General features: G+C 32.4%; 1 pseudogene; it reads left to right on the plus strand.

The window, feature by feature from the left end:
• Window positions 1-5,186: 5,186 nt before the first annotated feature.
• Window positions 5,187-6,075, plus strand: LOC149876893 (uncharacterized; annotated as a pseudogene).
• Window positions 6,076-11,775: the final 5,700 nt, after the last annotated feature.

Genomic DNA, 11,775 nt, shown 5'->3' on the forward strand with positions numbered 1-11,775 from the left:
CAAAGAGCGAAAAATTGAAAGTGACATAAAGAAAAATCTTTCCGTAATAAAAATGGAAAGTAAAACTGTTAAAGATCGAAAAGTATCAATGGCATCATTAAGAAGGGATGCTAAAGAAAGAGCGATAAAAGGCTATACCAGAATGACCAGGGAAGAGCTTGTTGAGGCTATTAAAACAACAAGACCTGTCATTGGTTATGGACCTGCTCCTCGTAGAGCTGTCTCTGCTCCTACTGCTCTTCGTAGACGAACGACTGAGGCAAGACCGTTGCCTGTTAATGCTACCGTGGTTAGGTTTGTTAAACCACCTGTAAAAGTTTCTATAAAGCCAACAAAAGTTTCTGTAAAGCCGACAAAAGTTTCTGTAAAGCCGACAAAAGTAAGGTTTGTTCCTTCCGCAGTGATAAAACCAGTCATCGCTCCAAAACCAGCGATCATCCCACCAAGACCTACTGTAGTAAAACCTCCTATTGCTCCGAAACCAATTCATTTGCAAAGACAGAATCACATCCTTGATGAGTCGGTTTTAGATTTAACACCTGTCATAACACCAAAACCAGTCATTCCACCTAGACCTTCATTTTCAAGTCTGACGGCAGCTGCAAAAAGTGTGGCGTCATATGTTGCAAATAAGTTTAATGATATTAAAGAATGGATAGAACCCTACGTTCCTGAAGTAGTCAAGAAGAAGGTAAGCGAATCAATGGAACAAATCGATGAAAAGGTAAAGTCTATCAAATCACTTGTATTAAAAACAGTGTATAAACATCCCGCGTCAAAACCATTTACAGTAAAGTTTAATATGACTGAACATTCTGCAGAGCGTACTGCTAGACTATTTTCTTACACACCTTCTTCTCAATACCAAGACATTGTTCCTTTTTTAAACTTGGTGAGAGAGTCGGTCATTCAAACCATGGAAGGAGAAAGAAACACAAAGGTAAGAATTGTTTTAATCTGTGAAATGACTCGCGTAAGCATCTTAACAGGTGAAGAGACTACTCAGATGGCTCACTTTTCATCCAACTTGAAAATTATATTGGAGGGTACAGATGTAAGAACGGTTGTGAGTCAAATGGAAGAAAAAATCTTGGAGCGAAGCGCTAATTACAACAAGATGGGATCCAATTGCGTCTTGTCAAAGATTTTAAAAATGGATATCAGATTTATCAATTATGAACCTTTCAAGGGTTCTTCCTACATGGAGCTGTCTAAAAAGCTAAAAGGCAAAAATGCCATCATCAACATGAAAAACGATGACGATCAATGTTTCAAGTGGTGCGTCACCAGAGCGCTTAACATGAAAAATACGCATAACGAACGAATTGATGATGACTTGATTCTAAAATCAGAAGAGTTGAATTGGGAAGGAATGGAGTTTCCTTTAAAGGTGACTCAAGTCGAAAAGTTTGAGAAAAATAATCCTGACATCAGCGTGAACGTCTTTCACTATGAAATGAATAAACCTCAACCTATGCAAATATCCAAATTTCATGATCGAAAGCACTGTGTTGATTTGTTGTATATTTCAAAAGAAGAAAACAGCCATTATTGCCTCATTAAAAATTTCAGTCGGTTTGCTCGTTCTTCAGCATCAAAGAATCAACACAAACAATATTTTTGCAGAAGGTGCATGCACGGCTATGACCAAGAAGAAAAGCTCCAAATTCATCGAAAATACTGCTACGATAACGCTCCAATGAGAATCGATCTTCCAAAAGAAGGGTCAACCCTTGAGTTTAAAAACTACAACAATAGTATGAGAGTTCCGTACTGTGTCTATGCCGACTTTGAAAGTTTCATCAAACCTATCGATGACAACACTGAGTATAATAATAAAGAGTCATATACCAAAAAATGTCAAAAGCATGTTCCAAGCTCCATCGTCTATTATATCAAATGCTACGACGAAACCATTTACAAGGGAAAGCTTGAAACCTATACAGCAGAAAGTGATGATGACGACGTGGCTCAAAAATTTGTTACCATGCTTGAAGCTAACTTTATAAAAATTTGTGACGATAGCGATTTACTACAAAAACAATGGAAAAATAAGAGAATAGAGACTAATGAGGATAAAAAGAATTTTGAGGCTGCTACCCAATGTCATATTTGCAAAAAAGATCTTAACGGTGATAAAGTATGGGATCACTGCCATTTGACTGGAAAGTACCGTGGTGCTGCTCATAACAAATGCAACTTGGATTATAAAATTCCAAAATTTATTCCCGTTGTCTTTCATAACTTGTCTGGCTATGACAGCCATTTGTTCATCAAGAGATTAGGTGGAAAAAAAGGAAAGATCACTTGTATACCCAACAATGAAGAAAAATACATCAGCTTCACAAAAAGCATCAAAGTGAGAGATTCTATTGATAAGAAAGGTAAACCAAAAATAGTGTATAGAGATTTACGGTTCGTTGACAGCTACAGGTTCATGCCAAGCCCTTTAAAAGATTTAACTGACAACCTTGTTAAAGATTTGTGTGAGGAGTGCTCAAAATTAGATCCAAAAACATGCAAAAAGGACTGTATGGTTAAGAAAGGTAAAAAATGCAAATGTAAAGACAATTGTGAAGATTGCGCTCATAGAAGATCTAAAAAAGGAGACATCATGTGCAAAAACTTAAATTCATTCCACAGCGGAGCAAAACGAGATTTGCTATTAAGAAAAGGCATTTACCCTTACGAATGGGTGGACTCCATTAAAAAATTCTCTGAAACACAATTGCCACCCAAAGAAGCCTTTTACTCTAAACTAGACGATAAACACATCAGCGATGAAGACTACGCGCATGCGCAAAACGTTTGGAATGTATTTGGATGTGAAACGTTTAAAGATTACCACGAGCTGTACAACATCTCAGACGTGCTCATTTTAGCTGATGTCTTTGAAAATTTCAGAGACACTTGCATAGAAAATTACGGTCTAGACCCTCTTTGGTATTACACCTCTCCTGGTTTGGCTTGGGACGCTATGTTAAAGGAAACTAAAATTAAATTGGACTTAATAACCGATATTGATATGCTTCTCATGGTTCAAAGAGGGATACGCGGTGGAATATGCATGATCTCAAACCGACTTGGAAACGCTAATAACAAATACATGAAAAACTATGATCCTTCACAACCATCCAAATTCATTCAGTACTTAGACGCTAATAATCTTTATGGTTGGGCAATGAGCAAACCTCTTCCCGTTAGAGCATTCAAATGGATGACTGATGTTGAAAATTGGCGTAGCATGCCTTGCATTCTCGAAGTAGACTTGGATTACCCTGACGAGCTTCACGATTTACACAATGATTACCCTCTAGCCCCGGAAAGATTAACCATCGGGAAAGTGGAAAAGTTAGTTCCCAATTTAAACAACAAAGAAAAATACGTCGTTCATCACGAAAACCTAAAACTCTATGAACGATTGGGTTTAGTTATTACCAAAATTCATCGTGGTTTCACCTTTGAAGAAGAACCCTTCATGAAAAAATACATTGACCTCAACACCAATAAAAGAAAAGTCGCTAAAAACGACTTTGAAAAAGAATTCTTTAAACTCATGAACAACTCCGTCTTTGGAAAAACCATGGAGAATATTCTAAAGCATGTCGATATTAAACTGGTCACCACAAGAAAAGAAGTCTTAAAATTATCCAAAAATCCTCGATATGATCGGTACACCATTTTTGATGAAAAACTCATCGCAATTCATATGAAGAAAACACAAGTCACTTACGACAAACCCGTTTACTTGGGAATGAGCATCCTCGACATCAGCAAAACTCTCATGTTTGAACACCACTATGACTACATCAAGCCTAAATACGACGATCGTGCAAAACTACTCATGACCGACACTGACTCGCTCATTTACGAAATCAAAACAGATGATTTTTACGAAGACATTGCTGACGATGTGTTTGAAAAATTTGACACGAGCGACTTTCCTAAAGATCATCCCGCCATTCAAAACGCTGGATTCAAAGTAGGCGAAAATAAAAAGATCATTGGCAAGTTCAAAGATGAAACCGGTGGAAAGCAAATCACGCAGTTTGTTGGTCTTCGACCCAAACTCTACTCTTACTACATCCCTGAAGAAATAGATGATCAAGAACATAAAAAATGCAAAGGTGTTAAGAAGTGCATTGTTAAAAATCACATCACTCATCAAGACTACTACGACTGCTTAATGACTAAACAAGAAAAACTCACCACCATGAACGTCTTCCGATCACGTCATCACGATGTCTACACCGAAGAAATCAACAAAGTCGCACTCAGCGCTAACGACGACAAAAGAATTATCTTAGATGACGGAATTCACACCCTTGCCATCGGTCACTACAAAACAAGGCAATAAAGAAGAACAGGCATCTTGAAGAACTGGTATACAAATAACATGATTATTTTTATACTTCTTCTTGATTTTTAAAGACGACTGTATTGGTTTTGTCATGATATGAAGTGTTCGCCATTTTTTTATGCATCCTTAAGTATGGGAAGGGGTCGATGTCCTGGAACCGCCTTTTGACTATATATAATAATGATTAACTAATTCCAGGTAAGTCATATTTATATAAGGTTTTTTGACAAAATTAATTAATTTAGGCCTATTAATTAGAAATATGGGAAAAAAATTTCTAATTAACTATTAATTAACAAGATATAAGACTTTTTTCAAGTTATTGTATTATTTTGTTGAAAAATAACCAGTTGGTATTGACTTTAAACACAGATTTGTAAGTATACTCTACAAAAAAAAGTGCTTTGCTAGCATCAGATCTAGCGCGATAAAAATGTAAAGAAACTTGATGACGTGGATAGATTTATAAAGAAACTTTGATAGTTATTGAATCGATATAACTGATTTTGTTTACATTTTTAGGCGAAAGAAAATGAAAAATATTATTTTCTTGTTTTGTACAAAATTTATTTGAAAACCATTTTTGAAAATTCGCTATAGATCTTCATTAAAAAAGATTTTTTTGCACCCCAGTACTTTAAGCTTCCTTTACAACCGCCATAACTACGGTACTATTTTTTACCTTTACTAAAAAATAGTCCAAAATCCTATTTTTTTATATGAAAAATATTTCTTATCAAGTAAATTGTATTTCCTATTGTTCAAAACAACTTTAGTATATAAACGGTTACTGGAAATCTCATTAATATATCATAAATCTTTTATTATGGCTAAGGCTTGCAGAGTTAAACAAAGAACTACAAATAATAAAAGGAAAAAAATATTTAATGTAAAAATGAACTTAGTTGTAAATAATGTTGCTATGGATGTAAATATGGAATCGAATATTGTAGATATGAACATAAATGTTACTACAGGTGTTGAAGATGCAAAATGTAAATATGGAGAAACCAGTTGATTTTAACTTTATTAATTCTGATGAAATATGTGCTTCATCAAGACCAAAGTTATCTAGTAATATAATTACTGGATAACGTTTTATAGATTTAGAAATACTAAATTCTGTAGTTTCTTCCCTTAGATGTCCAGAATGTTTTTCATCTCAGTTGTTTCCCTCTGAAAATGAAAACAAGAGAAAAGTTCTAGCGTCTTGTCTTTATGTTAACTGCTATGTGATTTTTCAAGAGAATTTTTCACCTCAACATTGAATATGCAAATAAGTTTTGATATTAATACCAGGGCTGTATATGCTATGAGATCATGTGGTCAAGGCTATTCTGGATTCTCAAGAATTGTCTCATTAATGAACATGCCTAAACCAATGAATTCTAATAATTATAATAAAATTGTTATAAAACTAACTACTGCAGTAAAATCTGTAGCCGAAGACACTATGATTGATGCTGCTGAAGAATTAAAAGATTTGAAGAGTAATCTTATTTTAAATTCTATTCCAAACCATGTGCCCAATATTATTGATGTTGCAGTATCATGTGATGGTACTTGGCTGCGACGAGGCTATTCTTCAAACAATTGTTTCTGCTATTGTTTGTGTTGTTTCTGCTATTTCGATGGAAACAGGCAAAGTAATAGATGTTGAAGCTATGAACAAGTTAAGTATAAAATTAAAGAATTTGTTTCATTCTGTGATTTAAGTGTGACAGATTTTTTTGAAAACTGAATTCAGTCCTTAAATTGGTCAACAAAGTCATAAAATTCTGTCAAATTTTTTACATGTACTTAGGTTCAATATATTAGCGTATTAAAAGTTATTATGAAAAATCTGCTTCGCTCATATCACAGAACTACCTTGTTTGAACAAGTTTGCAAAAAAGATTTTGTTAAAATTGTGTACATCTTTAGATAAGTTGGCCGGGATCTTTCAATATTTTGGTGTTTTTGGCACCTGCTACAGCTACCATTTTACCCAAAAAAAGTTTTTTTTTTGTTTTTTTTTAGTTAATTGTGTTATTTACTTTAGGTATATGAAGTTAAATTTATAAAATATTGATATTTACACAAAAAAAATTATCAGGGGTTTTCCACCTTAATAACAAAATGCGAATCTTTACCGAAACTTTTACTAAAAAACAAAAATGTTAAATGGAAACTCAAAAAAATTATCAAAGAAAACCATAAGTATTGTGAAAAAAAAAAAACATCCAAAAAAAATTTTTCAGAAAAGTTATGGTTGAATTAAGGCCCACACGAAATGCACTTAAATACCTAACTTATAAAATTATCAAAGGTTGTGTTGACCAAAACTTAACAAACTGTTTCTTATTTTACTTTTGTTGAAATTTCTAGTTGGTGGACAAATACTCTCATATTCTTCTTCATATTCACAATTTGCAGACTTGCTAGCACTAGATTATATATACATATATATATATATATATATATATATATATATATATATATATATATATATATATATATATATATATATATATATATATATATATATATATATATATATATATATATATATATATATATATATATATATTGTGAGGAGGGAAAAACATCATCTTCAAATTTTACTCAAACAAACTACATTCGAACGACTTAAACATACTACATTCGAACGACTTAAACATACTACATTCGAACGAAGAAAAAAAGCTAGTCAACCAAAGCATCATGTGGAGACACATGTCTAATGATATGAAAAATGAATAAGTCCTACCATTAATGTTTAAAACTATTTTCGCAAACACGACTAAAAACACAATAATATGATTTTAATTAGTAAAGTTCTAGAAAGTTCTGCAGCCACTCTGAGATAAAGACTAATAAAAAAGAAAACTTGTAAAACCTGTTTTAGAATCCCATGACTCGGAAGTTAAAACAAAAGTTCTAAACGAACTTGAAGAAAAAGATATATTGTCTGTACGAGAATTCAAAATGACATCTGTGGACAGATAGAAAAGGAACAGTTGAGAAAATCTTTTAAATTTTTTTTTCGTCTCTTTTTGGTGAGGTTTTTTGGGAAGATTTCGATGAAGTGTTTCATTTTACAGAGAGTTTTTGAAGATGTGTTAAGAAAGATTTTTTAGAGATTTTGAGTAATTCTCCTTAGAAGAGAACTCTAAGAAAAGAGTTGTAAAAGATTTTTAAAAGAATTTTAAGAGAAAAAAGTTTTAAGTTATTCTAAAAAAGGATTTTAAAAGAAAAAAAGTTCTAAGAGATTTTAAAGAGAATTTTAAGAGAAAAGATTTTTTGAAGATTTAAGGAGAATTTTATGAGAAGAACTTATGGAGATTTTAAAGAGAAACTTATGAGAAGATATGGTAAGAAAAGATATTTGAGTGACTTTAAATATGCGTTATCACCTATATTAGTGCTATATTGCTACTTGAATGAGTTAATATTAAGAGAATATATATTGATGAGAAATAATTGAGAATATTATTAATGGAAAATATGTAAGAGAAGAAAAACCAGTAGTAAGTATTTTTGTTTTTGTTTCGATTAAATTTTGTTTATATTAAGACAATATTATTTTTGTTAAGGTATTATTATCATCATTATTATGCATTAATAATTGTTATTAAAAAGTCTGATGCTCCTCCCGCGCTTCTACCATATCTGCGTTATACACTGACAGTCTTACCCCACATTCTATTTTAATCTACTTTTGAGCTACTCCTACACTCATTACACTACTGCGTCACATTACCATTACACTTACACAGGACCAACCGCACACCTTATCATATTTACGCCGTTGCACTTACATCACACATATATATCACATAAGAACAGTAAGAACACATAACATAAATATGGACAAAAAACCCTGCCTAAACAATATATACATATGTAAAGCGTATATATGTAAAGCGTATATATATATATATATATATATATATATATCCAAGTAGTGATGGATGAAGAACTTTTTTTTAGAACCAGCCGCCGATCATTGAATATAATTTGTACCTGACCTCTAAAGAAGTATGGAACATAACGCAGAGTTTTTGAATTGAACGAACACGCTAAAGCAAGACTTCGCATGGCAACACGACCGGTGAATGTTAAAATATTTGGTCGCATGGAGAGGAAACCAGGAAGTATTAAGACAAAGGAGGAATTTCAGCGCAATCTATTCCAACCCATCAGAAAAAGAGCCAAAGAAGTTTCTATAAGTGAGTACACAATCAGGTATGCTGTTAAAATTGATCAGATGGCCTAGTCTCCAGCTGATTTAAAAGACATCTCGTAATTGAAGTAGGTCAAGGCTTAATGAGTTGAGAAAAGTAAAGAACTTTTGTCCTTACGAAAGGTCGAACAATAATTCTGTTCTCAGATAAAAAACCTTTTATAGTGTATCAAGTTGAAGGGCTGCTCGCTGCATTCGTACCTCAATGCAATAAATTGTGTCAGAATCCATTAGATTCAAGTTCAGAAAATAACATCCTGCTTCTGTGATAATGTTTTGAGTTTTAACTTCCAATGGTTTAAAAATGCCTCCTGTTTTAATTGATTCGAGAACAAAAATCAAAAACTCATACGGATGCTCCTGTGGGAACAGAGACAAGTAATAAATAGGGCTGTTGTAAAAAAGCGCTAAAACATTATAATTGCTTGTAGACCTCAAAACTACAAACAAGCTTGTGGATTTTTTTTATAATCAAGGAAGCTGTTATTAGGGATGACAATCCCGGGATCCCGGGATCCCGAAAATCCCGGGATTCTGTGCAAATTTTTGATTCCGTAATCCCGGGATTTTTCACAAAAATTTCCCGGGATTTCGGGAATGTAATAAAAGAAAATAAAGATAAATAGGGATTAAGTTATTATCTTATTTTTACATTATAAAGTGTCTAGTAAATATATTCTTTGGTAAAATATATGTTTCATAGCTATATTCTCTTTGCAATGATTTAATTTAATTTCAAATTTTCGGCTTCATTTTAATTACAAATCATCGCAGAATTAAAGAGTTCTATCTGCTTTTTTCATATTATAAGAATTTAATAAAAGTTTTAATTAACAATTTCTAATAATAAAAAACAAAAAATTTAAAACATTTATAAATAATACTATCGGTTTAATTATGAACATAAATAAAAAAAAGAGTTATAATTTAAATTTAAAAAAATGACAGGAATAAAAACATATTAACAAAGAAAAATTGAAAGTTAAATTCTCACAACAACAAAAATTAGATAGAACCCTACAATTCTTATGCAACGAAATCTATGCGTGATTCTCAAAAATTTTTCAACAATGGTTTAAATTAATGATGTCAAAATACAGAAGGTTTTTTAAGTAAATAAGCTTTTTTTGCAGTTATTCAAAGTGATAATCATTTTCACAGTAACAGTAACAAATTCAGTTAGAGTTATAGATCTGATAAAGAAACGTAAGTTGAAATAATTTAAGAACTTTAGAACTTTAAAAAAAAATTGAACTTAAGTAAATATCATGACGAACTACGCTGAATTCAATAGCACAAATCTGATATGGAGACACTTTTTAAGAGGAACAGATGAAACAGCCATGTGCAAAGTTAATACATGCAAAAAAATATTGAAAATTGCTGGTGGTTCAACAAAAGGTCTACATTCCCATTTACTGTCTAAACATAACTTAAAGCAACATTTCAATGTGTTCACGTGTTGGCACGTATGGCAGCAAAAGACAGTATATCATTTAGTACAGTTTGTAATTCCATTGATATACGAGCCGGGTTAGTTGCACGAGGATATAAAAATGTCCCTAAATCACGTAATACTATCAGAAAAATGGTGTTAGACTACTACGAGCAGATTAAAAAGCAAGTTATAAAGGAAATAATTGATCAAATATCAAGAGGCTATAAATTTTCCTTAACACTTGATGAGTGGACTTCTTTTGGAAACTCCAGATATATAAATGTGAGTGTACATGAGTTGAAAACCTATTGGAACTTAGGTTTGATTCGCATTTTAGGGTCTATACCAGCAGAAAAGTGCGTTTCACTTCTAAAAGAAAGACTCCACAGCTTTAAAATAAACCTTAAGGATGATATCATTGGTATTACAACTGATGGTGCAAGCGTTATGAAGAAACTTGGAAAAATTCTAGAAATTGATCAACAATTATGCTTTGCCCACGCTCTACAACTGGCAGTTATATCAGTTCTTTACAAAAAAGACGCTAGTCACTCGGAAATTGATGAAAGTTTATATGATGAGAACACTGTTTTTGAAAATTTAGAAAACAACGATGATGAAGACGATGATTATGAAAGTGAACATGTTTATGAAGAGGAAGATTGTACTCGAGATTCGAACGATTCATTGTTAATTAATGAAACATCTGAGGTTACAATTAAACATCAAATTATTGGACCTATCATAACCAAAGTCAGGAAAATTGTAAAAATGTTTAAAAGGTCCCCAACAAAAAATGAAAATTATTTACAAAAGTACGTAAAAATTGAGTTTGGAAAGGTCATCCATTTAATCATGGATTGCAAAACCCGAAGGAGCAGTTTGTTGCTTATGCTTGAAAGATTTGACAAGTTAAAATATTGTGTTAAAAAGGCATTTCTAGATTTAGAATTGGATTCCAATTTTGATGATTCAATTAAGATGAACGAAAACGAATATCAAACCATATCAGATTTAGTGGTACTTTTGACTCCCGTTAAAGCAACTGTGGAAGCACTTTGTCGACGAGACGCAACTTTAATTACAGCTGAAATTCCATTAGAGTTTATGTTGTCCAAAATAAAACAACAACAATCCGAAATTGGAAAACAATTGTATGCCGCTTTGAGTCACCGAATAAAAGAGAGGAGAACACCATTAAGCAGCACAGTTTATTATCTTCATAATGGCCAGGTTACTTCATCGAAAATCCCAGATGTTTTTGTACCAAATACAAGTGCCCAAAATAAAAAAATTATAATAAACCTGATAAAGCGTCTAAGCTCGGCAAATATAATAATCACATCAACAGACGTGAATAGTGATAGTGATGCTCAACTGAGCGAGGCTTTATCAAGCAAGGAGTGTGAAAATAAAATCAAAACTGTTAGTGAAGAATTAAACGAAATTATGGAAAAAGGACTGGCAGCAACTCAAACACTACCTATAAGGGTAGAAAGTATAACTTCTAAAATTCAAAGAGAAATGTTGTTATTTGAAAGTGGTGCTACAAGAGGTAATCATCTTCAAAAAGCATATGATTATATGCTATCTATACGGCCGACAATTGTGGAGTCCGAACGAGCATTCTCAGCAGCTGGGTTTTTATGCTCAAAAAATCGAACGCGATTAAACGACGAAATGATTGACGCTTTAATTTTTTTAAGGTGGTACTTTCAAAAATGAATATAGTTCATGTATACTCATTTATAT

This window comes from Hydra viridissima, unplaced genomic scaffold (genome assembly GCF_058129835.1).
Source record: "Hydra viridissima isolate aposymbiotic clone 2 unplaced genomic scaffold, HvirCarnegie_v1 scaffold_17, whole genome shotgun sequence".
In the NCBI taxonomy this organism is placed as follows: Eukaryota; Metazoa; Cnidaria; class Hydrozoa; order Anthoathecata; family Hydridae; genus Hydra; species Hydra viridissima.